Source organism: Heptranchias perlo, chromosome 9, assembly GCF_035084215.1.
Source record: "Heptranchias perlo isolate sHepPer1 chromosome 9, sHepPer1.hap1, whole genome shotgun sequence".
In the NCBI taxonomy this organism is placed as follows: domain Eukaryota; kingdom Metazoa; phylum Chordata; class Chondrichthyes; order Hexanchiformes; family Hexanchidae; genus Heptranchias; species Heptranchias perlo.
The window spans coordinates 3357510-3383537 of NC_090333.1; the positions used below are offsets into that span (position 1 = coordinate 3357510).

Sequence of the window (26028 nt, forward strand, 5' to 3'; positions counted from 1 at the left end):
CCTAAACACAAGACGTGTTAAAGGCTGGTTAAACTGTTGAACGACGTTAATGTTTCAGAAGTGCATATTGTGAGTTGTGTGTCAAGCTGCTCCTGACTAGGCCCTGTCCATTGTCATGTTAATCCAAGGGCAGGGCGGGGCGGGACTGCTTTGACCAGGAGATCTGTTTTCTGGGACGCAGGCGTGACATTCCAGGCCAGGTCAGGGAGGGACCTGCCACCCACGTGTGACATTCCAGGGAGGCACCTGCTTTGTGCTGATTCGAAACTACTACTATAGCGACAACTTGCAGCTGGAGGCGGGACATTTCCCTCGAAGGGCGACACGCAAACAACGATCGCCGGCACCGCATCGCTGCAGTATTTTCTCCGAGAGTAATGCATCGGATATAGGGTCCAATATTTGAGCAGAATTAATCTCTCAGAGCATCAGCACGTTGCGAGCGAAGCGACATTTTGATTTTTAAAACCTGCCGTTGCAACCGTAAGAGGCAGTGAATGCTGTCAAGTGGCACTGTGTGGCGACATAAGGCATACTTACCTGGCAGGGAAGAATCTGTGATCCCGAAGGTGGATCTCCCAGGACGAGGCTAACCCATTGCACACGGGGTGTGCTGACACCTGCGATGTCCCCAAATGCGGGATACTCGACTGCAAAATTTGTGGTAGTGGGGGACTGCGTTCGCGCTCTCCCCTGCATTGAAACTAAAAGTTAGATTTTCGATCCAGTAGTCCACCAATCGGATGGGAGGCGTTGTTTTGTGTGTGTGTGTACGTTATGTCAGTCAGTCAGTCTCTCTCTCTCTCTCTCACTCAGAGGCTGCTGTGGAAGGAAAGGTTTTTAAAAAGAACTTGCATATTGAAAGAAAGATGTGTCTGAAGCTGCTGGGCCCTGTCCATTGTCACATTAATGGCAGGGCGGGGCAGGACTGCTTTGACCAGGAGACCTGTTTTCTGGGTCGGAGGTGTGACATTCCACTGATTTCCCACCCTCCCGTCCTTCCTTCTGAACACCTTTGCCGTTTAATCGAGGGCCAAAAGCCTGTGAAAGGGAAGGACCAGCCGGCCGGCCCCCTACTGGTCGGTGCTGCCAGTGGGGCCGGTGTGCGTGTTCTCAGCCTCATGTCCAGGTTCCTCAGGGAGGTTGAGGCAGCTCCCCTGGTGGTCTAGTGGTTAGGACTGTAGGGTGCTTTGGGGTTGTTCTCACCCTATTGATCGGTGCAGATATCTGGTCCCCGGTCTAGCCAAGGAACACTTATACCTCATGGACCGGGAGTTCAGGAAGACAGGACTTATGCTAACGCACCCGGTGATGGATCACATAGCCGAATGGCACAGAGAACACACAAACTCGGTGTTTGAATTTAATTGGAATGTTGCTTTTATTATTCCATCAACACGAAGAAAATAACGATAAAAACGGTCCTGCACAGTACATTGAGTTACACACACCCACTACAGTACCTTATCCCGCTAAACTAAGAGGCTGGTGGGGACCCTGGAGACACCTATCACACACACACACGTATGGTTGGGGCTCACCATTCCTTTACACTCTTCGGTCTGGCTGACCGGTTCTCTCACATTGGTTTCGTTGGAAGCTGCTCTCCTCCCTGGAGAGCTCGGGTGAAAAAAAAAGAGCGAGCAGGAACTAAGAGAGAGAGAGAAAGAGCTGGAAAAGAGATAAGAGCAAAGAAGCAAGAGAGCAAGAACCAGAGACAGCAAACAAGCGCAAAAAACAAGAGACCAAAAGCAAGAGAGCAAACAAGAGAGAGAGGGGTTTCGAGCTTCCACTTATATACTCCTCTCTTACAATAGTTTTCGTTGTTAAATGAGGCGCTCCATGTCTGTTTAACAGTTCTTACAAAGTTGTTAAGAGTCTTTAATGGCTTTTGATGGTCTCTCATCATGTTGCAATTGCTTCTCTCGATGGGCCATTGTTCTTCGAATTCATTCCGATCGTCGAGCACTTGCCACACAAGGCTCCCTTTTCACCCCACGTCCTCGCTGTCGATTGGTTTTGCATCAGAACCGAGGCATGGCTCCGCCATGTCTGGAGCAGTTGCCTCTCTCAATGACCGACTGCCTCTCGAATTAGTGCTGATCATTGACCACCTGCTGTAGGTTTTGCATTGAAACAGAGACTGGTGACGTCTCACCTATCCTTCCATCTTAGGATTTTGGTCAATGGCCAAAGTTTTCCAAACTCGGAAGAGGAGGAATTCCCAGAATTCTTACAGGACGCAACCTTTCAAACTCGTTGAGACCTGGGTTCGAATCCCGGTCGGGGGGAGCGACTTTCTGGTGCAGATTAATTGGCAGCATCAAAGAAAGTCTCCTTTCCTGAGCGCGATGCTCCACCCTCACCACCACCGCCTTTTCCTCTCCTTGACAGACAGACAGAGAGTTCAGGAGCACGCACACTTTAATCTCGCAGTTTTCATTTGTACGCACAAAGTCAACGACGTCAAGGTATTTTGCAGTTTGAATTATATCGCTGCGAGGGAGCGAGGGGCACTCAGCCCAGGAGAAGAAAAGAATAGCAATGAGCTGAGAAAGTAAGTGCAATATATCAGCTTTATTCTGAGTAATAATCCATACACACGTAGAGAGACACTGGGAAAGAGCTGTTTTTTCCTTTTGAATATCTCCCCAGAGGGAGGTGCACCGTTCCCAGAGACACTGCAATACTGGGTCGATGCGTGGAGTGGACGGAGCAAGCCCCTATTCCATCTCCCTGTTCCAAAAATCAATTTAATATATGGTCCCCAGATAGGGGACGTATCAGATATTAAACTGATAAGAACAGATTTTTTTTTTTTCTGACACTCTGGGGTGCCTTATTGCCTTACAGATTCATTCCAGATTCCTTGCAGTGACATTACATCAAGCCAAAGCTCTACACTCTGCCCGAGGGGATTTCTCCCTGACTGCATCCCCCCGGCATACAATGGCAGGAAGGCTCCAAATGGTTGCCTTCCCCCACTTGACCACTTGATCTTAGCCAAAAGACCGAGAAGCGATAACGCGCTCGATGTGAATTGATCTTGGGTCCTGTCTGCCCTCCCTCCTTTGACTCTGGCTGAATGTGTCTAAAGCAGTCTAGAACCACTGCCGTTCTCTCCCGCTCTCGGCACAATTTTGCCACCATTTCTAATTGCAACAGTGGATCGGCTTAAAGAAGTTGCCGTTTTTACCTTTCTCGCTCGGATTGCTTGAGAGATTTGTAAATTTGCCAGTAGTCCACCAATCAGATGGGAGAGGGTTGTGTCTCAACGGACCTCCGTCAGTCAGTCTCAGTCACTAACTAACTGCCGTGGAAGGAAACCTCTTTAAAGAAAACTAGTGACGTGATGTGACGTGTCTGACAGTGAGTGGAGTGAGTGAGATTACAACAGGCCAATTGAGAAAGAGGTGAGGTACTGACAATCAGCAGCTTGTGTTTAAACATTCGTTCCACAGCAGGCAAGACCAATGAAAAGAAAATACTGCAGATGCCGGCTTGGCTGGCTGGCTGGGTGGAAATGGGAAATAAAAACTGAGTACAACAGAGCACCGAGTGAGACAGCTGAGAGTTTGGTGAGTGTGGGAGTTTGGTGAAGTGGGGGAAGGAGGTGCTGCTTTGTCTTGCTTTTCCTAACTTTTTCCGCAGAGCGGCGGCGGACCTGAGCAGCAGAATACTGAGAGTGGGGAATAAAAGCAGCAGCAGACCTGCAACAAGAGAAAACTACTGTGCAACGTCACAGGTGAGGCAGGAGAGTCCGAGAGGTGAGCACAGTGTAAAAGGAGACAGAGAGCGGGAGGAGAGTCTGAGAGGTGAACGCAGTGTAAATCTAAGGCAAGTTATGGCAGCACAGCTCGCACCCGTGATATGTTCCTCCTGCCCCATATGGGAAGCCATGGACACTACCAGGGTCCCTGGCGACCATGTGTGCAGGAAGTGTGTCCAGCTGCAGCTACTGGCTAACCGCATTTCGGAGCTGGAGCTGCGGGTGGATTCACTGTGGAGCATCCATGATGCTGAGACTATTGTGGATAGCACGATCAGTGAGGTGGTCACACCGCAGGTAAAGATTACGCAGGCAGAAAGGAAATGGGTGACCGCCAGGCAGAATAAAAGGACTAGGCAGGTAGAGCAGGAGTCCCCTGGGGCCATCTCCCTCTCAAACAGATATACAGCTTTGGATACTGTTGGGGGAGATGGCTTATCAGGGGAAAGCAGCAAGAGCCAATTTCGTGGCACCACGGGTGGCTCTGCTGCACAGGAGGGGAGGAAGAAGAGTGGCAGGGCTATAGTGATAGGGGATCCAATTGTAAGGGGAACAGATAGGCGTTTCTGCGGCCGCAATCGTGACTCCAGGATGGTATGTTGCCTCCCTGATGCTAGGGTCAAGGAAGGTAGATCGAATCGGGCCAGGACCTACTCCGTTAATGGTAGGGCGTTGGGGAGAGTTATAGAACAAAGAGATCTAGGAGTACAGGTTCATAGCTCCTTGAAAGTGGAGTCACAGGTGGATAGGGTGGTGAAGAAGGCATTTGGCATGCTTGGTTTCATTGGTCAGAACATTGAATACAGGAGTTGGGATGTTTTGTTGAAGTTGTACAGGACATTAGTAAGGCCACACTTGGAATACTGTGTACAGTTCTGGTCACCCTATTATAGAAAGGATATTATTAAACTAGAAAGAGTGCAGAAAAGATTTACTAGGATGCTACCGAGACTTGATGGTTTGACTTATAGGGAGAGGTTGGATAGACTGGGACTTTTTTCCCTGGAGAGTAGGAGGTTAAGGGGTGATCTTATAGAAGTCTATAAAATAATGAGGGGCATAGATAAGGTAGATAGTCAAAATCTTTTCCCAAAGGTAGGGGAGTCTATAACGAGGGGACATAGATTTAAGGTGAGAGGGGAGAGATACAAAAAGGTCCAGAGGGGCAATTTTTTCACTCAAAGGGTGGTGAGTGTCTGGAACGAGCTGCCAGAGGCAGTAGTAGAGGCGGGTACAATTTTGTCTTTTAAAACGCATTTGGACAGTTACATGGGTAAGATGGGTAGAGAGGGATATGGGCCAAGTGCAGGCAATTGGGACTAGCTTAGTGGTATCAACTGGGCGACATGGACATGTTGGGCCGAAGGGCCTGTTTCCATGTTGTAAACTTCTATGACTCTATGTCGCGGAGCAGCTCCAGGACATGCTGGAGGGGGAGGGTGAACAGCCAGTAGTCGTGATCCATATTGGTACCAATGACATAGGTAAAAAAAGGGATGAGGTCCTGCAATGTGAATTTAAGGAGTTAGGAGATAAATTTAAAAAGCAGGACTTCAAAGGTAGTGATCTCAGGATTACTACCAGTGCCATGTGCTACTATTTATAGGAACAAGAGAATAGACCGGATGAATGCGTGGCTGCAGGGATGGTGTAGGAGGGAGGGATTTCGATTCCTAGTTCTGGGAAAGGTGGGACCCGTACAAGCGGGACGGGTTACACCCGAGCAGGTCCGGGACCAATGTCCTCGCGGGGGTGTTTGCGAATGCTGTTGGGGAAGGTTTAAACTAGAATGGCAGGGGGATGGGAACCTGAGCGGGGAGTCAGAAGGGAGTAAAGTTGAGAGCAGCATGAGAGGGGAAGACCCAGGGGAAATTTACAATACAAATAGTACAAACAGTTGTTCAAGAACAAGTGAAAGGGAAAAGCGTATAGCAGCAGAAACAAAGTGTACATTAGGAACTACAGATAAAGTGAAAACTAGAAGACGTAAGGAGATTAACCCAGCACCAAAGCTGAAGGTCAGGCTAGGGTGTGTGGCCCAACTAAGAGATCTATATACAAATGCACAGAGTATAAGGGATATATTAAATGAACTACAGGTTCAAATTCAAATTGGAAGGTATGACATGATAGCTATTACTGAGACATGGCTGCAGGATGGTCAGGATTGGGAACTAAATATACCAGGTTATAAAGTCTACAGGAGAGATAGGTAAAATGGAAGAGGGGGAGGAGTATCCTTCGTGATTAGAGATGAAATCACTTCAATGATAAAGGAGGATATAACGAGAGGTAAGCAGCCAACAGAGACCTTATGGGTTGAATTGAGAAATAGGAAAGGATCTAAGACTATGTGGGAGTTGCATATAGGACCCCTGGCAGCAGCTCTGAAGTGCTAGATTGTATAAATGCAGAATTAGACAAGCGTGTAACAAAGGCATAGTGGTCTTAATGGGGGAACTTCAACCTTCACATAGATTGGGAAAAGCAGACCAGCAACTGTCAGAAAGGTAGTGAATTTCTTGAGTGTGTCCGGGATAGTTTTCTACCTCGAGAATTTTCAGTTAATCAGAGAGAGCCAGCATGGATTTGTGAAAGGTAGGTCGTGCTTGACAAACCTGAATGAATTTTTTGAAGAGGTGACTAAAGTAGTGGATAGGGGAATGTCAGTGGATGTTATTTATATGGACTTCCAGAAGGCATTTGATAAGGTCTCACAGAAGAGACTGTTAGCTAAGATAGAAGCCCATGGAATCGAGGGAAAAGTACGGACTTGGTTAGGAAGTTGGCTGAGCGAAAGGCGACAGTGAGTATGGATAATGGGAAGGTACTCACATTGGCAGGGTGTGATTAGTGGAGTCCCGCAGGGATCTGTCTTGGGGCCTCAATTATTCACAATGTTTATTAACGACTTAGATGAAGGCATAGAAAGTCTCATATCTAAGTTTGCCGATGACACAAAGATTGGTGGCATTGTCAACAGTGTAGATGAAAACATAAAATTACAAAGCGATATTGATCGATTAGGTGAATGGGCAAAACTGTGGCAAATGGAATTCAATGTAGACAAATGTGAGGTCATCCACTTTGGATCAAAAAAGGATAGAACAGGATACTTTCTAAATGGTAAAAAGTTAAAAACAGTGGATGTCCAAAGGGATTGAGGGGTCCAGGTACATAGATCATTGAAGTGTCATGAACAGGTGCAGAAAATAATCAATAAGGCTAATGGAATGCTGGCCTTTATATCTAGAGGACTGGAGTACAAGGGGGCAGAAGTTATGCTGCAGCTATACAAAACCCTGGTAAGACCGCACCTGGAGTACTGTGAGCAGTTCTGGGCACCGCACCTTCGGAAGGACACATTGGCCTTGGAGGGAGTGCAGCGTAGGTTTACTAGAATGATACCTGGACTTCAAGGGTTAAGTTACGAGGAGAGATTACACAATTTGGGGTTGTATTCTCTGGAGTTTCGAAGGTTAAGGGGTGATCTGATCAAAGTTTATAAGATATTAAAGGGAACAGATAGGGTGGATAGAGAGAAACTATTTCCGCTGGTTGGGGATTGTAGGAGTAGGGGGCACAGTCTAAAAATTAGAGCCAGACCTTTCAGGAGTGAGATTAGAAAACATTTGGAACTCACTTCCCCAAACGGCAATTGATACCAGCTCAATTGCTAAATTTAAATCTGAGATAGACAGCTTTTTGGCAACCAAAGATATTAAGGGATGTGGGCCAAAGGCAGGTATATGGAGTTAGATCACAGATCAGCCATGATCTTATCAAATGGCGGAGCAGGCACGAGGGCTGAATGGCCTCCTCCTGTTCCTATGTTCCTAAACACAAGACGTGTTAAAGGCTGGTTAAACTGTTGAACGACGTTAATGTTTCAGAAGTGCATATTGTGAGTTGTGTGTCAAGCTGCTCCTGACTAGGCCCTGTCCATTGTCATGTTAATCCAAGGGCAGGGCGGGGCGGGACTGCTTTGACCAGGAGATCTGTTTTCTGGGACGCAGGCGTGACATTCCAGGCCAGGTCAGGGAGGGACCTGCCACCCACGTGTGACATTCCAGGGAGGCACCTGCTTTGTGCTGATTCGAAACTACTACTATAGCGACAACTTGCAGCTGGAGGCGGGACATTTCCCTCGAAGGGCGACACGCAAACAACGATCGCCGGCACCGCATCGCTGCAGTATTTTCTCCGAGAGTAATGCATCGGATATAGGGTCCAATATTTGAGCAGAATTAATCTCTCAGAGCATCAGCACGTTGCGAGCGAAGCGACATTTTGATTTTTAAAACCTGCCGTTGCAACCGTAAGAGGCAGTGAATGCTGTCAAGTGGCACTGTGTGGCGACATAAGGCATACTTACCTGGCAGGGAAGAATCTGTGATCCCGAAGGTGGATCTCCCAGGACGAGGCTAACCCATTGCACACGGGGTGTGCTGACACCTGCGATGTCCCCAAATGCGGGATACTCGACTGCAAAATTTGTGGTAGTGGGGGACTGCGTTCGCGCTCTCCCCTGCATTGAAACTAAAAGTTAGATTTTCGATCCAGTAGTCCACCAATCGGATGGGAGGCGTTGTTTTGTGTGTGTGTGTACGTTATGTCAGTCAGTCAGTCTCTCTCTCTCTCTCTCACTCAGAGGCTGCTGTGGAAGGAAAGGTTTTTAAAAAGAACTTGCATATTGAAAGAAAGATGTGTCTGAAGCTGCTGGGCCCTGTCCATTGTCACATTAATGGCAGGGCGGGGCAGGACTGCTTTGACCAGGAGACCTGTTTTCTGGGTCGGAGGTGTGACATTCCACTGATTTCCCACCCTCCCGTCCTTCCTTCTGAACACCTTTGCCGTTTAATCGAGGGCCAAAAGCCTGTGAAAGGGAAGGACCAGCCGGCCGGCCCCCTACTGGTCGGTGCTGCCAGTGGGGCCGGTGTGCGTGTTCTCAGCCTCATGTCCAGGTTCCTCAGGGAGGTTGAGGCAGCTCCCCTGGTGGTCTAGTGGTTAGGACTGTAGGGTGCTTTGGGGTTGTTCTCACCCTATTGATCGGTGCAGATATCTGGTCCCCGGTCTAGCCAAGGAACACTTATACCTCATGGACCGGGAGTTCAGGAAGACAGGACTTATGCTAACGCACCCGGTGATGGATCACATAGCCGAATGGCACAGAGAACACACAAACTCGGTGTTTGAATTTAATTGGAATGTTGCTTTTATTATTCCATCAACACGAAGAAAATAACGATAAAAACGGTCCTGCACAGTACATTGAGTTACACACACCCACTACAGTACCTTATCCCGCTAAACTAAGAGGCTGGTGGGGACCCTGGAGACACCTATCACACACACACACGTATGGTTGGGGCTCACCATTCCTTTACACTCTTCGGTCTGGCTGACCGGTTCTCTCACATTGGTTTCGTTGGAAGCTGCTCTCCTCCCTGGAGAGCTCGGGTGAAAAAAAAAGAGCGAGCAGGAACTAAGAGAGAGAGAGAAAGAGCTGGAAAAGAGATAAGAGCAAAGAAGCAAGAGAGCAAGAACCAGAGACAGCAAACAAGCGCAAAAAACAAGAGACCAAAAGCAAGAGAGCAAACAAGAGAGAGAGGGGTTTCGAGCTTCCACTTATATACTCCTCTCTTACAATAGTTTTTGTTGTTAAATGAGGCGCTCCATGTCTGTTTAACAGTTCTTACAAAGTTGTTAAGAGTCTTTAATGGCTTTTGATGGTCTCTCATCATGTTGCAATTGCTTCTCTCGATGGGCCATTGTTCTTCGAATTCATTCCGATCGTCGAGCACTTGCCACACAAGGCTCCCTTTTCACCCCACGTCCTCGCTGTCGATTGGTTTTGCATCAGAACCGAGGCATGGCTCCGCCATGTCTGGAGCAGTTGCCTCTCTCAATGACCGACTGCCTCTCGAATTAGTGCTGATCATTGACCACCTGCTGTAGGTTTTGCATTGAAACAGAGACTGGTGACGTCTCACCTATCCTTCCATCTTAGGATTTTGGTCAATGGCCAAAGTTTTCCAAACTCAGAAGAGGAGGAATTCCCAGAATTCTTACAGGACGCAACCTTTCAAACTCGTTGAGACCTGGGTTCGAATCCCGGTCGGGGGGAGCGACTTTCTGGTGCAGATTAATTGGCAGCATCAAAGAAAGTCTCCTTTTCTGAGTGCGATGCTCCACCCTCACCACCACCGCCTTTTCCTCTCCTTGACAGACAGACAGAGAGTTCAGGAGCACGCACACTTTAATCTCGCAGTTTTCATTTGTACGCACAAAGACACGCAGACCCTGCTCGTTTAAAGTCAACGACGTCAAGGTATTTTGCAGTTTGAATTATATCGCTGCGAGGGAGCGAGGGGCACTCAGCCCAGGAGAAGAAAAGAATAGCAATGAGCTGAGAAAGTAAGTGCAATATATCAGCTTTATTCTGAGTAATAATCCATACACACGTAGAGAGACGCTGGGAAAGAGCTGTTTTTTCCTTTTGAATATCTCCCCAGAGGGAGGTGCACCGTTCCCAGAGACACTGCAATACTGGGTCGATGCGTGGAGTGGACGGAGCAAGCCCCTGTTCCATCTCCCTGTTCCAAAAATCAATTTAATATATGGTCCCCAGATAGGGGACGTATCAGATATTAAACTGATAAGAACAGATACTACACTTGATCTTAGCCAAAAGGCCGAGAAGCGATAACGCGCTCGATGTGAATTGATCTTGGGTCCTGTCTGCCCTCCGTCCTTTGACTCTGGCTGAATGTGTCTAAAGCAGTCTAGAACCACTGCCGTTCTCTCCCGCTCTGGGCACAATTTTGCCACCATTTCTAATTGCAACAGTGGATCGGCTTAAAGAAGTTGCCGCTTTTACCTTTCTCGCTCGGATTGCTTGAGAGATTTGTAAATTTGCCAGTAGTCCACCAATCAGATGGGAGAGGGTTGTGTCTCAACGGACCTCCGTCAGTCAGTCTCAGTCACTAACTAACTGCCGTGGAAGGAAACCTCTTTAAAGAAAACTAGTGACGTGATGTGACGTGTCTGAGTGAGATTACAACAGGCCAATTGAGAAAGAGGTGAGGTGCTGACAATCAGCAGCTTGTGTTTAAACATTCGTTCCACAGCAGGCAAGACCAATCAAAAGAAAATACTGCAGATGCCGGCTTGGCTGGCTGGCTGGGTGGAAATGGGAAATAAAAACTGAGTACAACAGAGCACCGAGTGAGACAGCTGAGAGTTTGGTGAGTGTGGGAGTTTGGTGAAATGGGGGAAGGAGGTGCTGCTTTGTCTTGCTTTTCCTAACTTTTTCCGCAGAGCGGCGGCAGACCTGAGCAGCAGAAGACTGAGAGTGGGGAATAAAAGCAGCAGCAGACCTGCAACAAGAGAAAACTACTGTGCAACGTCACAGGTGAGGCAGGAGAGTCCGAGAGGTGAGCACAGTGTAAAAGGAGACAGAGAGCGGGAGGAGAGTCTGAGAGGTGAACGCAGTGTAAATCTAAGGCAAGTTATGGCAGCACAGCTCGCACCCGTGATATGTTCCTCCTGCCCCATATGGGAAGCCATGGACACTACCAGGGTCCCTGGCGACCATGTGTGCAGGAAGTGTGTCCAGCTGCAGCTACTGGCTAACCGCATTTCGGAGCTGGAGCTGCGGGTGGATTCACTGTGGAGCATCCATGATGCTGAGACTATTGTGGATAGCACGATCAGTGAGGTGGTCACACCGCAGGTAAAGATTACGCAGGCAGAAAGGAAATGGGTGACCGCCAGGCAGAATAAAAGGACTAGGCAGGTAGAGCAGGAGTCCCCTGGGGCCATCTCCCTCTCAAACAGATATACAGCTTTGGATACTGTTGGGGGAGATGGCTTATCAGGGGAAAGCAGCAAGAGCCAATTTCGTGGCACCACGGGTGGCTCTGCTGCACAGGAGGGGAGGAAGAAGAGTGGCAGGGCTATAGTGATAGGGGATCCAATTGTAAGGGGAACAGATAGGCGTTTCTGCGGCCGCAATCGTGACTCCAGGATGGTATGTTGCCTCCCTGATGCTAGGGTCAAGGAAGGTAGATCGAATCGGGCCAGGACCTACTCCGTTAATGGTAGGGCGTTGGGGAGAGTTATAGAACAAAGAGATCTAGGAGTACAGGTTCATAGCTCCTTGAAAGTGGAGTCACAGGTGGATAGGGTGGTGAAGAAGGCATTTGGCATGCTTGGTTTCATTGGTCAGAACATTGAATACAGGAGTTGGGATGTTTTGTTGAAGTTGTACAGGACATTAGTAAGGCCACACTTGGAATACTGTGTACAGTTCTGGTCACCCTATTATAGAAAGGATATTATTAAACTAGAAAGAGTGCAGAAAAGATTTACTAGGATGCTACCGAGACTTGATGGTTTGACTTATAGGGAGAGGTTGGATAGACTGGGACTTTTTTCCCTGGAGAGTAGAAGTCTATAAAATAATGAGGGGCATAGATAAGGTAGATAGTCAAAATCTTTTCCCAAAGGTAGGGGAGTCTATAACGAGGGGACATAGATTTAAGGTGAGAGGGGAGAGATACAAAAAGGTCCAGAGGGGCAATTTTTTCACTCAAAGGGTGGTGAGTGTCTGGAACGAGCTGCCAGAGGCAGTAGTAGAGGCGGGTACAATTTTGTCTTTTAAAACGCATTTGGACAGTTACATGGGTAAGATGGGTATAGAGGGATATGGGCCAAGTGCAGGCAATTGGGACTAGCTTAGTGGTATCAACTGGGCGACATGGACATGTTGGGCCGAAGGGCCTGTTTCCATGTTGTAAACTTCTATGACTCTATGTCGCGGAGCAGCTCCAGGACATTCTGGAGGGGGAGGGTGAACAGCCAGTAGTCGTGATCCATATTGGTACCAATGACATAGGTAAAAAAAGGGATGAGGTCCTGCAATGTGAATTTAAGGAGTTAGGAGATAAATTTAAAAAGCAGGACTTCAAAGGTAGTGATCTCAGGATTACTACCAGTGCCATGTGCTACTATTTATAGGAACAAGAGAATAGACCGGATGAATGCGTGGCTGCAGGGATGGTGTAGGAGGGAGGGATTTCGATTCCTAGTTCTGGGAAAGGTGGGACCCGTACAAGCGGGACGGGTTACACCCGAGCAGGTCCGGGACCAATGTCCTCGCGGGGGTGTTTGCGAATGCTGTTGGGGAAGGTTTAAACTAGAATGGCAGGGGGATGGGAACCTGAGCGGGGAGTCAGAAGGGAGTAAAGTTGAGAGCAGCATGAGAGGGGAAGACCCAGGGGAAATTTACAATACAAATAGTACAAACAGTTGTTCAAGAACAAGTGAAAGGGAAAAGCGTATAGCAGCAGAAACAAAGTGTACATTAGGAACTACAGATAAAGTGAAAACTAGAAGACGTAAGGAGATTAACCCAGCACCAAAGCTGAAGGTCAGGCTAGGGTGTGTGGCCCAACTAAGAGATCTATATACAAATGCACAGAGTATATTAAATGAACTACAGGTTCAAATTCAAATTGGAAGGTATGACATGATAGCTATTACTGAGACATGGCTGCAGGATGGTCAGGATTGGGAACTAAATATACCAGGTTATAAAGTCTACAGGAGAGATAGGTAAAATGGAAGAGGGGGAGGAGTATCCTTAGTGATTAGAGATGAAATCACTTCAATGATAAAGGAGGATATAACGAGAGGTAAGCAGCCAACAGAGACCTTATGGGTTGAATTGAGAAATAGGAAAGGATCTAAGACTATGTGGGAGTTGCATATAGGACCCCTGGCAGCAGCTCTGAAGTGCTAGATTGTATAAATGCAGAATGAGACAAGCGTGTAACAAAGGCATAGTGGTCTTAATGGGGGAACTTCAACCTTCACATAGATTGGGAAAAGCAGACCAGCAACTGTCAGAAAGGTAGTGAATTTCTTGAGTGTGTCCGGGATAGTTTTCTACCTCGAGAATTTTCAGTTAATCAGAGAGAGCCAGCATGGATTTGTGAAAGGTAGGTCGTGCTTGACAAACCTGAATGAATTTTTTGAAGAGGTGACTAAAGTAGTGGATAGGGGAATGTCAATGGATGTTATTTATATGGACTTCCAGAAGGCATTTGATAAGGTCTCACAGAAGAGACTGTTAGCTAAGATAGAAGCCCATGGAATCGAGGGAAAAGTACGGACTTGGTTAGGAAGTTGGCTGAGCGAAAGGCGACAGTGAGTATGGATAATGGGAAGGTACTCACATTGGCAGGGTGTGATTAGTGGAGTCCCGCAGGGATCTGTCTTGGGGCCTCAATTATTCACAATGTTTATTAACGACTTAGATGAAGGCATAGAAAGTCTCATATCTAAGTTTGCCGATGACACAAAGATTGGTGGCATTGTCAACAGTGTAGATGAAAACATAAAATTACAAAGCGATATTGATCGATTAGGTGAATGGGCAAAACTGTGGCAAATGGAATTCAATGTAGACAAATGTGAGGTCATCCACTTTGGATCAAAAAAGGATAGAACAGGATACTTTCTAAATGGTAAAAAGTTAAAAACAGTGGATGTCCAAAGGGATTGAGGGGTCCAGGTACATAGATCATTGAAGTGTCATGAACAGGTGCAGAAAATAATCAATAAGGCTAATGGAATGCTGGCCTTTATATCTAGAGGACTGGAGTACAATGGGGCAGAAGTTATGCTGCAGCTATACAAAACCCTGGTAAGACCGCACCTGGAGTACTGTGAGCAGTTCTGGGCACCGCACCTTCGGAAGGACACATTGGCCTTGGAGGGAGTGCAGCGTAGGTTTACTAGAATGATACCTGGACTTCAAGGGTTAAGTTACGAGGAGAGATTACACAATTTGGGGTTGTATTCTCTGGAGTTTCGAAGGTTAAGGGGTGATCTGATCAAAGTTTATAAGATATTAAAGGGAACAGATAGGGTGGATAGAGAGAAACTATTTCCGCTGGTTGGGGATTGTAGGAGTAGGGGGCACAGTCTAAAAATTAGAGCCAGACCTTTCAGGAGTGAGATTAGAAAACATTTGGAACTCACTTCCCCAAACGGCAATTGATACCAGCTCAATTGCTAAATTTAAATCTGAGATAGACAGCTTTTTGGCAACCAAAGATATTAAGGGATGTGGGCCAAAGGCAGGTATATGGAGTTAGATCACAGGTCAGCCATGATCTTATCAAATGGCGGAGCAGGCACGAGGGCTGAATGGCCTCCTCCTGTTCCTATGTTCCTAAAACACAAGACGTGTTAAAGGCTGGTTAAACTGTTGAACGACGTTAATGTTTCAGAAGTGCATATTGTGAGTTGTGTGTCAAGCTGCTCCTGACTAGGCCCTGTCCATTGTCATGTTAATCCCAGGGCGGGGCGGGACTGCTTTGACCAGGAGACCTGTTTTCTGGGACGCAGGCGTGACATTCCAGGCCAGGTCAGGGAGGGACCTGCCACCCACGTGTGACATTCCAGGGAGGCACCTGCTTTGTGCTGATTCGAAACTACTACTATAGCGACAACTTGCAGTTCAATATTCCTACAACAGCGCGCGTGTATATATTACAACAACAACAACTGGAGGCGGGACATTTCCCTCGAAGGGCGACACGCAAACAACCATCGCCGGCACCGCATTGCTGCAGTATTTTCTCCGAGAGTATATCATCGGATATAGGGTCCAATATTTGAGCAGAATTAATCTCTCAGAGCATCAGCACGTTGCGAGCGAAGGGACATTCTGATTTTTAAAACCTGCCGTTGCAACCGTAAGAGGCAGTGAATGCTGTCAAGTGGCACTGTGTGGCGACATAAGGCATACTTACCTGGCAGGGGAGAATCTGTGATCCCGAAGGTGGATCTCCCAGGACGAGGCTAGCCCATTGCACACGGGGTGTGCTGACACCTGCGATGTCCCCAAATGCGGGATACTCGACTGCAAAATTTGTGGTAGTGGGGGACTGCGTTCGCGCTCTCCCCTGCATTGAAACTAAAAGTTAGATTTTCGATCCAGTAGTCCACCAATCGGATGGGAGGCGTTGTTTTGTGTGTGTGTCTGTACGTTATGTCAGTCAGTCAGTCTCTCTCTCTCACTCAGAGGCTGCTGTGGAAGGAAAGGTTTTTAAAAAGAACTTGCATATTGAAAGAAAGATGTGTCTGAAGCTGCTGGGCCCTGTCCATTGTCACATTAATGGCAGGGCGGGGCAGGACTGCTTTGACCAGGAGACCTGTTTTCTGGGTCGGAGGTGTGACATTCCACTGATTTCCCACCCTCCCGTCCTTCCTTCTGAACACCTTTGCCGTTTAATCGAGGGCCAAAAGCCTGTGAAAGGGAAGGACCAGCCGGCCGGCCCCCTGCTGGTCGGTGCTGCCAGTGGGGCCGGTGTGCGTGTTCTCAGCCTCATGTCCAGGTTCCTCAGGGAGGTTGAGGCAGCTCCCCTGGTGGTCTAGTGGTTAGGACTGTAGGGTGCTTTGGGGTTGTTCTCACCCTATTGATCGGTGCAGATATCTGGTCCCCGGTCTAGCCAAGGAACACTTATACCTCACGGACCGGGAGTTCAGGAAGACAGGACTTTTGCTAACGCACCCGGTGATGGATCACATAGCCGAATGGCACAGAGAACACACAAACTCGGTGTTTGAATTTAATTGGAATGTTGCTTTTATTATTCCATCAACACGAAGAAAATAACGATAAAAACGGTCCTGCACAGTACATTGAGTTACACACACCCACTACAGTACCTTATCCCGCTAAACTAAGAGGCTGGTGGGGACCCTGGAGACACCTATCACACACACACACACGTATGGTTGGGGCTCACCATTCCTTTACACTCTTCGGTCTGGCTGACCGGTTCTCTCACATTGGTTTCGTTGGAAGCTGCTCTCCTCCCTGGAGAGCTCGGGTGAAAAAAAAAGAGCGAGCAGGAACTAAGAGAGAGAGAGAAAGAGCTGGAAAAGAGATAAGAGCAAAGAAGCAAGAGAGCAAGAACCAGAGACAGCAAACAAGCGCAAAAAACAAGAGACCAAAAGCAAGAGAGCAAACAAGAGAGAGAGGGGTTTCGAGCTTCCACTTATATACTCCTCTCTTACAATAGTTTTCGTTGTTAAATGAGGCACTCCATGTCTGTTTAACAGTTCTTACAAAGTTGTTAAGAGTCTTTAATGGCTTTTGATGGTCTCTCATCATGTTGCAATTGCTTCTCTCGATGGGCCATTGTTCTTCGAATTCATTCCGATCGTCGAGCACTTGCCACACAAGGCTCCCTTTTCACCCCACGTCCTCGCTGTCGATTGGTTTTGCATCAGAACCGAGGCATGGCTCCGCCATGTCTGGAGCAGTTGCCTCTCTCAATGACCGACTGCCTCTCGAATTAGTGCTGATCATTGACCACCTGCTGTTGGTTTTGCATTGAAACAGAGACTGGTGACGTCTCACCTATCCTTCCATCTTAGGATTTTGGTCAATGGCCAAAGTTTTCCAAACTCAGAAGAGGAGGAATTCCCAGAATTCTTACAGGACGCAACCTTTCAAACTCGTTGAGACCTGGGTTCGAATCCCGGTCGGGGGGAGCGACTTTCTGGTGCAGATTAATTGGCAGCATCAAAGAAAGTCTCCTTTTCTGAGTGCGATGCTCCACCCTCACCACCACCGCCTTTTCCTCTCCTTGACAGACAGACAGAGAGTTCAGGAGCACGCACACTTTAATCTCGCAGTTTTCATTTGTACGCACAAAGACACGCAGACCCTGCTCGTTTAAAGTCAACGACGTCAAGGTATTTTGCAGTTTGAATTATATCGCTGCGAGGGAGCGAGGGGCACTCAGCCCAGGAGAAGAAAAGAATAGCAATGAGCTGAGAAAGTAAGTGCAATATATCAGCTTTATTCTGAGTAATAATCCATACACACGTAGAGAGACGCTGGGAAAGAGCTGTTTTTTCCTTTTGAATATCTCCCCAGAGGGAGGTGCACCGTTCCCAGAGACACTGCAATACTGGGTCGATGCGTGGAGTGGACGGAGCAAGCCCCTATTCCATCTCCCTGTTCCAAAAATCAATTTAATATGTGGTCCCCAGATAGGGGACGTATCAGATATTAAACTGATAAGAACAGATACTACACTTGATCTTAGCCAAAAGGCCGAGAAGCGATAACGCGCTCGATGTGAATTGATCTTGGGTCCTGTCTGCCCTCCGTCCTTTGACTCTGGCTGAATGTGTCTAAAGCAGTCTAGAACCACTGCCGTTCTCTCCCGCTCTGGGCACAATTTTGCCACCATTTCTAATTGCAACAGTGGATCGGCTTAAAGAAGTTGCCGCTTTTACCTTTCTCGCTCGGATTGCTTGAGAGATTTGTAAATTTGCCAGTAGTCCACCAATCAGATGGGAGAGGGTTGTGTCTCAACGGACCTCCGTCAGTCAGTCTCAGTCACTAACTAACTGCCGTGGAAGGAAACCTCTTTAAAGAAAACTAGTGACGTGATGTGACGTGTCTGAGTGAGATTACAACAGGCCAATTGAGAAAGAGGTGAGGTGCTGACAATCAGCAGCTTGTGTTTAAACATTCGTTCCACAGCAGGCAAGACCAATCAAAAGAAAATACTGCAGATGCCGGCTTGGCTGGCTGGCTGGGTGGAAATGGGAAATAAAAACTGAGTACAACAGAGCACCGAGTGAGACAGCTGAGAGTTTGGTGAGTGTGGGAGTTTGGTGAAGTGGGGGAAGGAGGTGCTGCTTTGTCTTGCTTTTCCTAACTTTTTCCGCAGAGCGGCGGCAGACCTGAGCAGCAGAAGACTGAGAGTGGGGAATAAAAGCAGCAGCAGACCTGCAACAAGAGAAAACTACTGTGCAACGTCACAGGTGAGGCAGGAGAGTCCGAGAGGTGAGCACAGTGTAAAAGGAGACAGAGAGCGGGAGGAGAGTCTGAGAGGTGAACGCAGTGTAAATCTAAGGCAAGTTATGGCAGCACAGCTCGCACCCGTGATATGTTCCTCCTGCCCCATATGGGAAGCCATGGACACTACCAGGGTCCCTGGCGACCATGTGTGCAGGAAGTGTGTCCAGCTGCAGCTACTGGCTAACCGCATTTCGGAGCTGGAGCTGCGGGTGGATTCACTGTGGAGCATCCATGATGCTGAGACTATTGTGGATAGCACGATCAGTGAGGTGGTCACACCGCAGGTAAAGATTACGCAGGCAGAAAGGAAATGGGTGACCGCCAGGCAGAATAAAAGGACTAGGCAGGTAGAGCAGGAGTCCCCTGGGGCCATCTCCCTCTCAAACAGATATACAGCTTTGGATACTGTTGGGGGAGATGGCTTATCAGGGGAAAGCAGCAAGAGCCAATTTCGTGGCACCACGGGTGGCTCTGCTGCACAGGAGGGGAGGAAGAAGAGTGGCAGGGCTATAGTGATAGGGGATCCAATTGTAAGGGGAACAGATAGGCGTTTCTGCGGCCGCAATCGTGACTCCAGGATGGTATGTTGCCTCCCTGATGCTAGGGTCAAGGAAGGTAGATCGAATCGGGCCAGGACCTACTCCGTTAATGGTAGGGCGTTGGGGAGAGTTATAGAACAAAGAGATCTAGGAGTACAGGTTCATAGCTCCTTGAAAGTGGAGTCACAGGTGGATAGGGTGGTGAAGAAGGCATTTGGCATGCTTGGTTTCATTGGTCAGAACATTGAATACAGGAGTTGGGATGTTTTGTTGAAGTTGTACAGGACATTAGTAAGGCCACACTTGGAATACTGTGTACAGTTCTGGTCACCCTATTATAGAAAGGATATTATTAAACTAGAAAGAGTGCAGAAAAGATTTACTAGGATGCTACCGAGACTTGATGGTTTGACTTATAGGGAGAGGTTGGATAGACTGGGACTTTTTTCCCTGGAGAGTAGGAGGTTAAGGGGTGATCTTATAGAAGTCTATAAAATAATGAGGGGCATAGATAAGGTAGATAGTCAAAATCTTTTCCCAAAGGTAGGGGAGTCTATAACGAGGGGACATAGATTTAAGGTGAGAGGGGAGAGATACAAAAAGGTCCAGAGGGGCAATTTTTTCACTCAAAGGGTGGTGAATGTCTGGAACGAGCTGCCAGAGGCAGTAGTAGAGGCGGGTACAATTTTGTCTTTTAAAACGCATTTGGACAGTTACATGGGTAAGATGGGTATAGAGGGATATGGGCCAAGTGCAGGCAATTGGGACTAGCTTAGTGGTATCAACTGGGCGACATGGACATGTTGGGCCGAAGGGCCTGTTTCCATGTTGTAAACTTCTATGACTCTATGTCGCGGAGCAGCTCCAGGACATTCTGGAGGGGGAGGGTGAACAGCCAGTAGTCGTGATCCATATTGGTACCAATGACATAGGTAAAAAAAGGGATGAGGTCCTGCAATGTGAATTTAAGGAGTTAGGAGATAAATTTAAAAAGCAGGACTTCAAAGGTAGTGATCTCAGGATTACTACCAGTGCCATGTGCTACTATTTATAGGAACAAGAGAATAGACCGGATGAATGCGTGGCTGCAGGGATGGTGTAGGAGGGAGGGATTTCGATTCCTAGTTCTGGGAAAGGTGGGACCCGTACAAGCGGGACGGGTTACACCCGAGCAGGTCCGGGACCAATGTCCTCGCGGGGGTGTTTGCGAATGCTGTTGGGGAAGGTTTAAACTAGAATGGCAGGGGGATGGGAACCTGAGCGGGGAGTCAGAAAGGAGTAAAGTTGAGAGCAGCATGAGAGGGGAAGACCCAGGGGAAATTTACAATACAAATAGTACAAACAGTTGTTCAAGAACAAGTGAAAGGGAAAAGCGTATAGCAGCAGAAACAAAGTGTACATTAGGAACTACAGATAAAGTGAAAACTAGAAGACGTAAGGAGATTAACCCAGCACCAAAGCTGAAGGTCAGGCTAGGGTGTGTGGCCCAACTAAGAGATCTATATACAAATGCACAGAGTATAAGGGATATATTAAATGAACTACAGGTTCAAATTCAAATTGGAAGGTATGACATGATAGCTATTACTGAGACATGGCTGCAGGATGGTCAGGATTGGGAACTAAATATACCAGGTTATAAAGTCTACAGGAGAGATAGGTAAAATGGAAGAGGGGGAGGAGTATCCTTTGTGATTAGAGATGAAATCACTTCAATGATAAAGGAGGATATAACGAGAGGTAAGCAGCCAACAGAGACCTTATGGGTTGAATTGAGAAATAGGAAAGGATCTAAGACTATGTGGGAGTTGCATATAGGACCCCTGGCAGCAGCTCTGAAGTGCTAGATTGTATAAATGCAGAATGAGACAAGCGTGTAACAAAGGCATAGTGGTCTTAATGGGGGAACTTCAACCTTCACATAGATTGGGAAAAGCAGACCAGCAACTGTCAGAAAGGTAGTGAATTTCTTGAGTGTGTCCGGGATAGTTTTCTACCTCAAGAATTTTCAGTTAATCAGAGAGAGCCAGCATGGATTTGTGAAAGGTAGGTCGTGCTTGACAAACCTGAATGAATTTTTTGAAGAGGTGACTAAAGTAGTGGATAGGGGAATGTCAATGGATGTTATTTATATGGACTTCCAGAAGGCATTTGATAAGGTCTCACAGAAGAGACTGTTAGCTAAGATAGAAGCCCATGGAATCGAGGGAAAAGTACGGACTTGGTTAGGAAGTTGGCTGAGCGAAAGGCGACAGTGAGTATGGATAATGGGAAGGTACTCACATTGGCAGGGTGTGATTAGTGGAGTCCCGCAGGGATCTGTCTTGGGGCCTCAATTATTCACAATGTTTATTAACGACTTAGATGAAGGCATAGAAAGTCTCATATCTAAGTTTGCCGATGACACAAAGATTGGTGGCATTGTCAACAGTGTAGATGAAAACATAAAATTACAAAGCGATATTGATCGATTAGGTGAATGGGCAAAACTGTGGCAAATGGAATTCAATGTAGACAAATGTGAGGTCATCCACTTTGGATCAAAAAAGGATAGAACAGGATACTTTCTAAATGGTAAAAAGTTAAAAACAGTGGATGTCCAAAGGGATTGAGGGGTCCAGGTACATAGATCATTGAAGTGTCATGAACAGGTGCAGAAAATAATCAATAAGGCTAATGGAATGCTGGCCTTTATATCTAGAGGACTGGAGTACAATGGGGCAGAAGTTATGCTGCAGCTATACAAAACCCTGGTAAGACCGCACCTGGAGTACTGTGAGCAGTTCTGGGCACCGCACCTTCGGAAGGACACATTGGCCTTGGAGGGAGTGCAGCGTAGGTTTACTAGAATGATACCTGGACTTCAAGGGTTAAGTTACGAGGAGAGATTACACAATTTGGGGTTGTATTCTCTGGAGTTTCGAAGGTTAAGGGGTGATCTGATCAAAGTTTATAAGATATTAAAGGGAACAGATAGGGTGGATAGAGAGAAACTATTTCCGCTGGTTGGGGATTGTAGGAGTAGGGGGCACAGTCTAAAAATTAGAGCCAGACCTTTCAGGAGTGAGATTAGAAAACATTTGGAACTCACTTCCCCAAACGGCAATTGATACCAGCTCAATTGCTAAATTTAAATCTGAGATAGACAGCTTTTTGGCAACCAAAGATATTAAGGGATGTGGGCCAAAGGCAGGTATATGGAGTTAGATCACAGATCAGCCATGATCTTATCAAATGGCGGAGCAGGCACGAGGGCTGAATGGCCTCCTCCTGTTCCTATGTTCCTAAAACACAAGACGTGTTAAAGGCTGGTTAAACTGTTGAACGACGTTAATGTTTCAGAAGTGCATATTGTGAGTTGTGTGTCAAGCTGCTCCTGACTAGGCCCTGTCCATTGTCATGTTAATCCCAGGGCAGGGCGGGGCGGGACTGCTTTGACCAGGAGATCTGTTTTCTGGGACGCAGGCGTGACATTCCAGGCCAGGTCAGGGAGGGACCTGCCACCCACGTGTGACATTCCAGGGAGGCACCTGCTTTGTGCTGATTCGAAACTACTACTATAGCGACAACTTGCAGTTCAATATTCCTACAACAGCGCGCGTGTATATATTACAACAACAACAACTGGAGGCGGGACATTTCCCTCGAAGGGCGACACGCAAACAACCATCGCCGGCACCGCATTGCTGCAGTATTTTCTCCGAGAGTATATCATCGGATATAGGGTCCAATATTTGAGCAGAATTAATCTCTCAGAGCATCAGCACGTTGCGAGCGAAGGGACATTCTGATTTTTAAAACCTGCCGTTGCAACCGTAAGAGGCAGTGAATGCTGTCAAGTGGCACTGTGTGGCGACATAAGGCATACTTACCTGGCAGGGGAGAATCTGTGATCCCGAAGGTGGATCTCCCAGGACGAGGCTAGCCCATTGCACACGGGGTGTGCTGACACCTGCGATGTCCCCAAATGCGGGATACTCGACTGCAAAATTTGTGGTAGTGGGGGACTGCGTTCGCGCTCTCCCCTGCATTGAAACTAAAAGTTAGATTTTCGATCCAGTAGTCCACCAATCGGATGGGAGGCGTTGTTTTGTGTGTGTGTGTACGTTATGTCAGTCAGTCTCTCTCTCTCTCTCACTCAGAGGCTGCTGTGGAAGGAAAGGTTTTTTAAAAAGAACTTGCATATTGAAAGAAAGATGTGTCTGAAGCTGCTGGGCCCTGTCCATTGTCACATTAATGGCAGGGCGGGGCAGGACTGCTTTGACCAGGAGACCTGTTTTCTGGGTCGGAGGTGTGACATTCCACTGATTTCCCACCCTCCCGTCCTTCCTTCTGAACACCTTTGCCGTTTAATCGAGGGCCAAAAGCCTGTGAAAGGGAAGGACCAGCCGGCCGGCCCCCTGCTGGTCGGTGCTGCCAGTGGGGCCGGTGTGCGTGTTCTCAGCCTCATGTCCAGGTTCCTCAGGGAGGTTGAGGCAGCTCCCCTGGTGGTCTAGTGGTTAGGACTGTAGGGTGCTTTGGGGTTGTTCTCACCCTATTGATCGGTGCAGATATCTGGTCCCCGGTCTAGCCAAGGAACACTTATACCTCATGGACCGGGAGTTCAGGAAGACAAGACTTTTGCTAACGCACCCGGTGATGGATCACATAGCCGAATGGCACAGAGAACACACAAACTCGGTGTTTGAATTTAATTGGAATGTTGCTTTTATTATTCCATCAACACGAAGAAAATAACGATAAAAACGGTCCTGCACAGTACATTGAGTTACACACACCCACTACAGTACCTTATCCCGCTAAACTAAGAGGCTGGTGGGGACCCTGGAGACACCTATCACACACACACACGTATGGTTGGGGCTCACCATTCCTTTACACTCTTCGGTCTGGCTGACCGGTTCTCTCACATTGGTTTCGTTGGAAGCTGCTCTCCTCCCTGGAGAGCTCGGGTGAAAAAAAAAGAGCGAGCAGGAACTAAGAGAGAGAGAGAAAGAGCTGGAAAAGAGATAAGAGCAAAGAAGCAAGAGAGCAAGAACCAGAGACAGCAAACAAGCGCAAAAAACAAGAGACCAAAAGCAAGAGAGCAAACAAGAGAGAGAGGGGTTTCGAGCTTCCACTTATATACTCCTCTCTTACAATAGTTTTCGTTGTTAAATGAGGCGCTCCATGTCTGTTTAACAGTTCTTACAAAGTTGTTAAGAGTCTTTAATGGCTTTTGATGGTCTCTCATCATGTTGCAATTGCTTCTCTCGATGGGCCATTGTTCTTCGAATTCATTCCGATCGTCGAGCACTTGCCACACAAGGCTCCCTTTTCACCCCACGTCCTCGCTGTCGATTGGTTTTGCATCAGAACCGAGGCATGGCTCCGCCATGTCTGGAGCAGTTGCCTCTCTCAATGACCGACTGCCTCTCGAATTAGTGCTGATCATTGACCACCTGCTGTTGGTTTTGCATTGAAACAGAGACTGGTGACGTCTCACCTATCCTTCCATCTTAGGATTTTGGTCAATGGCCAAAGTTTTCCAAACTCGGAAGAGGAGGAATTCCCAGAATTCTTACAGGACGCAACCTTTCAAACTCGTTGAGACCTGGGTTCGAATCCCGGTCGGGGGGAGCGACTTTCTGGTGCAGATTAATTGGCAGCATCAAAGAAAGTCTCCTTTCCTGAGCGCGATGCTCCACCCTCACCACCACCGCCTTTTCCTCTCCTTGACAGACAGACAGAGAGTTCAGGAGCACGCACACTTTAATCTCGCAGTTTTCATTTGTACGCACAAAGTCAACGACGTCAAGGTATTTTGCAGTTTGAATTATATCGCTGCGAGGGGCACTCAGCCCAGGAGAAGAAAAGAATAGCAATGAGCTGAGAAAGTAAGTGCAATATATCAGCTTTATTCTGAGTAATAATCCATACACACGTAGAGAGACACTGGGAAAGAGCTGTTTTTTCCTTTTGAATATCTCCCCAGAGGGAGGTGCACCGTTCCCAGAGACACTGCAATACTGGGTCGATGCGTGGAGTGGACGGAGCAAGCCCCTATTCCATCTCCCTGTTCCAAAAATCAATTTAATATATGGTCCCCAGATAGGGGACGTATCAGATATTAAACTGATAAGAACAGATTTTTCTTTTTTTTTTCCTGACACTCTGGGGTGCCTTATTGCCTTACAGATTCATTCCAGATTCCTTGCAGTGACATTACATCAAGCCAAAGCTCTACAAGCCAAAGCTCTACACTCTGCCCGAGGGGATTTCTCCCTGACTGCATCCCCCCGGCATACAATGGCAGGAAGGCTCCAAATGGTTGCCTTCCCCCACTTGACCACTTGATCTCAGCCAAAAGACCGAGAAGCGATAACGCGCTCGATGTGAATTGATCTTGGGTCCTGTCTGCCCTCCCTCCTTTGACTCTGGCTGAATGTGTCTAAAGCAGTCTAGAACCACTGCCGTTCTCTCCCGCTCTCGGCACAATTTTGCCACCATTTCTAATTGCAACAGTGGATCGGCTTAAAGAAGTTGCCGTTTTTACCTTTCTCGCTCGGATTGCTTGAGAGATTTGTAAATTTGCCAGTAGTCCACCAATCAGATGGGAGAGGGTTGTGTCTCAACGGACCTCCGTCAGTCAGTCTCAGTCACTAACTAACTGCCGTGGAAGGAAACCTCTTTAAAGAAAACTAGTGACGTGATGTGACGTGTCTGACAGTGAGTGGAGTGAGTGAGATTACAACAGGCCAATTGAGAAAGAGGTGAGGTGCTGACAATCAGCAGCTTGTGTTTAAACATTCGTTCCACAGCAGGCAAGACCAATGAAAAGA

At 47.5% G+C, this 26028-nt stretch overlaps 7 non-coding genes and 1 pseudogene across 7 annotated transcripts; 4 read left to right on the plus strand and 4 right to left on the minus strand.

Moving 5' to 3' along the window:
- The first annotated feature begins 532 nt into the window (after positions 1-532).
- LOC137325839 (U1 spliceosomal RNA) lies at positions 533-696 on the plus strand. Its single transcript, XR_010964034.1, has one exon. It is a non-coding gene; the product is annotated as a U1 spliceosomal RNA (small nuclear RNA).
- Positions 697-2656: 1960 nt separating this feature from the next.
- Positions 2657-2855, minus strand: LOC137325847 (U2 spliceosomal RNA). Its single transcript, XR_010964040.1, has one exon. It is a non-coding gene; the product is annotated as a U2 spliceosomal RNA (small nuclear RNA).
- A 5281-nt stretch (positions 2856-8136) lies between these two features.
- LOC137325850 (U1 spliceosomal RNA) lies at positions 8137-8300 on the plus strand. The gene has a single exon (XR_010964041.1). It is a non-coding gene; the product is annotated as a U1 spliceosomal RNA (small nuclear RNA).
- A 1985-nt stretch (positions 8301-10285) lies between these two features.
- On the minus strand, positions 10286-10476 carry LOC137325786 (U2 spliceosomal RNA). The gene has a single exon (XR_010964026.1). It is a non-coding gene; the product is annotated as a U2 spliceosomal RNA (small nuclear RNA).
- Positions 10477-15586: 5110 nt separating this feature from the next.
- LOC137325723 (U1 spliceosomal RNA) lies at positions 15587-15750 on the plus strand. The gene has a single exon (XR_010963965.1). It is a non-coding gene; the product is annotated as a U1 spliceosomal RNA (small nuclear RNA).
- Positions 15751-17733: 1983 nt separating this feature from the next.
- LOC137325787 (U2 spliceosomal RNA) lies at positions 17734-17924 on the minus strand. The gene has a single exon (XR_010964027.1). It is a non-coding gene; the product is annotated as a U2 spliceosomal RNA (small nuclear RNA).
- Positions 17925-23071: 5147 nt separating this feature from the next.
- LOC137325734 (U1 spliceosomal RNA) lies at positions 23072-23235 on the plus strand. The gene has a single exon (XR_010963976.1). It is a non-coding gene; the product is annotated as a U1 spliceosomal RNA (small nuclear RNA).
- A 1947-nt stretch (positions 23236-25182) lies between these two features.
- Positions 25183-25386, minus strand: LOC137325833 (U2 spliceosomal RNA; annotated as a pseudogene).
- Positions 25387-26028: the final 642 nt, after the last annotated feature.